Source organism: Fukomys damarensis, unplaced genomic scaffold (genome assembly GCF_012274545.1).
Source record: "Fukomys damarensis isolate Sample0158 unplaced genomic scaffold, DMR_v1.0_HiC HiC_scaffold_1, whole genome shotgun sequence".
Lineage (NCBI taxonomy): Eukaryota > Metazoa > Chordata > Mammalia > Rodentia > Bathyergidae > Fukomys > Fukomys damarensis.
The window spans coordinates 25,199,185-25,202,324 of record NW_022900913.1 but is presented as its reverse complement, the minus strand read 5'-3'; positions in this window follow the sequence as shown (position 1 = coordinate 25,202,324).

The following is a 3,140-nucleotide window of genomic DNA, read 5'->3' as shown; positions in this document are numbered from 1 at the left end:
GGAAATTTTCTATTACTATTATATGCAAGATTGTGAGAAAGTATTTTTTATTACTTTCCAACACATACATCCCATTTAGAATTAAATCTTATATAGCTGATGCATGAGACTAAAATAGAATAGAATGGCATGAGGAAAACATCAGGAGAATTCCTGACACTTGCCCTCTCGTACTTTTGGTGATCATGTTATGACATCAAATTTCACCCTCACATTAATGTAGAAAATTATTTCATCAAATTGACCTTGTTCCTATTCAACTGCTGATGACTCCTTCAACATTAAAAATTCTTCTTTGTTCTTTGACCAGCCAACAGAAATATTCTTCAGTCTTTTTGTTCTTTTTGGCTTTCCACCTGCTGCGGAGAAATAGTGAGAATTAATTTCACCTGAATCCTGTTACTTCACAGAGTTAGTTACCTCAAAGTCTGACATGGAAATGATTTTCTACTTGGGCAATTTCTCATATTCAAGTGCATACAAGTGTACAAATTACCTCAAATTACAAATTATTCATATTTTAATTAATCCATTTGGATTCATTTTGAACTTCAGGTACAAATTTTTAAATTACCATATCCTTAATCCTCAGCATACTCATTATTAGTCTGAAAGGTTCTTGCCTTAATTTCTCCCTCCCATTGCACTCTTCACATTCCTTTTACTTAGCATCCTTTTTAATGTGCCCAATATATACCATAGATAAATCTACAGTCTTGGAAATCTACGGTCTTTGTGCATGCTTGTGTTCTTCCAATATAGAAACTGTATGGTGTTTGTTTTTTAATTGCATAGACAATAACATGGACAGACCTTCACACTAATATTAAGTGTATATGCTCTATCATGACTTTTGCATGTTCCACAATTTCTACCACACTAATTTATTCTTCCAGCTTTTGACACTTGTGTCAATTCATTGCTGCTGTCAACAGCTAGTGTAGATTCTTAGCCCCACATAAGATGGAAACCAGACATGGGCTAGTTCTTGAGCTGCTTATGACTGTTGCTGCTATCTGTCTTATTTGTAAGGTTTCTCTAAAGGGCGGGGTCCCTCGATGGGATCTCTAGATGTCACCAATTGGCTAAAGCCAAAGTTAATATCTTCTGAGTAGCTGTGGGGTGCCTGATGTGGCTGGGGCAATTTGTACAGAAATCACAAATCAGCAACACACAGCCCTGAGTTCTGAATGTCAGGGGCCATCAGCTCTTAGGGTTACCGGCCCTCCTTGCCACTTGGAGCCAGCAACTACCAGCAGACCTCTGGAACTCTTGCAGCTATAGGAGATGGCAGCTCCCAGTGATGTTCTCTGCTGCTATCTGCTTTGTTATGAGACCTAATTTGTGGCTACTTTCTGTACCAGTGGCCTTTGCTGTTACCAGCTCTGGCTACTGACTGCTTTTGGGGCCCACAACTCTTGGTGCTACCAGCTCTTAGTGTACTGGCTGAGCATGCTGTGCCCTAGATAAAAATCATGAATATGCAAAAATATGCCATCCAGGAGAGGATTTATTAGGATTTATGCTGCAGCAGAAGGGGAACAACAGATACAACCCAAGCTGAACAACACACAGACTGAAGGGCACGGAAAAGTTGTTTATAAAGGAAAAAAAGGTGGCCTCGCATATGCACTGTATCACTTTGTTTGGTCTTGGGAGAGGGAGGGCCCTCTTGCACCTAACTGAGAAGAGCTACAGAGGAATGGAATCATCGAGAGAGTGTGAGGAGATGGGATGTCCAAAGCCTGCTTTGGCCAAAGGCAATGTCTCTTGGGGTGCCTGAGGGGTGCTGAATGTAGCTGGGCCAGCTGCAAGGCATTTGGGGCAGCTTCAGCTCTTGAAGAAAAACAATAGTATCTCCTGTGGAGCGTCAGGCACCCTTCTCCTATCTCACGACCAGAAACTGCCCTGATGATGATACTCATCTGTGTTGTCTTATGTGAGCATTTTCCAAGGGTTCCTGTTTCTGGCCCAGAGGTATACCACATACATATTGTTACTTCATTTAGCATGGCCAGGTTACTCTTCAGAATGGCAGCATCAGTTTAGGCTTTCATCGCTCTACATGAGGGTTTCCATCAGTGCCTTTCTACTGTCTGTCAAGTGTGTCTTCATTATAGGAGAGGATTAGCATACTGAGATCTTCTCTCTCTCTCTCTCTCTCTCTCTCTCTCTCTCTCTCTCTCTCTCTCTCCTCATTAAGTTTGTTGGTAGATTTTAGGTATACATTACAGTTACGTCCATCATTGGGATCTTGTACCTTTACATGACAGGTCTTGGTTCTCATTCTAACTTCAGCATCTGTTTTCTAGAGAAAAAGGAATGTGAACACAAATCTTGGACCTGGGCTTTAATTGTCCTCAGGTTACTTACCTTTTTCTGTTTACACTGGCCAAAGGAATGCATGTAATAATTAAATAATTTATTGCCATCAGTAAAATTCCAGTGCTGTTACAAAAAAATGGAGAAATGGATGATCAATGATCAAAAACAAGTGCCTCCTGGAGAGTACAGCCATCCTATAGTATTCATGGGGGATTGGTTCCAGGACTCCCTATGGATGCCAAAATCTACAGGTACTCGGGTCCTTTGTATAGTGTTTGTATATAACCTTCACAATCCATATACTTTAAATGACTTCTACATCACATATCATATTTAAAAAGTAAATGTTATATAAGTTGTTATTATAGTGTACTGTCTAGGAAATGACAAGAAAAATATTCGGTACATGTTCAGTTCAGATGCCATTCTTTTTCAAATATTTTTGATGTGTTGTTGTTGAATCAGCAAATGCAGAACTGGAAGGTACAGAGAGCTGACCATGTGTGGTTAAAAACACAACATTGTATTGTACTTAGGGGGAAAACCAGCCCATAACCTAACTGAAGCTATAACTTCTCTGAGCGAGATGCCTCAATTTTCTACTTCTGTATAAAACTCACCCCATAACACAGTGTCCTTAAAACAACCAAAATTTGCTTACCTGTGATTCTGCAGGTAAATTCAGCCATGTGGTTCTTATGATGTCTCAGAAATTTTATCTAATCCTTTTTTAAGGTCACTAACACCACATTTTGAGATACATATACATAATAAAACGATTACTACTGTCAAGGTAATTAACACAACCATAACCT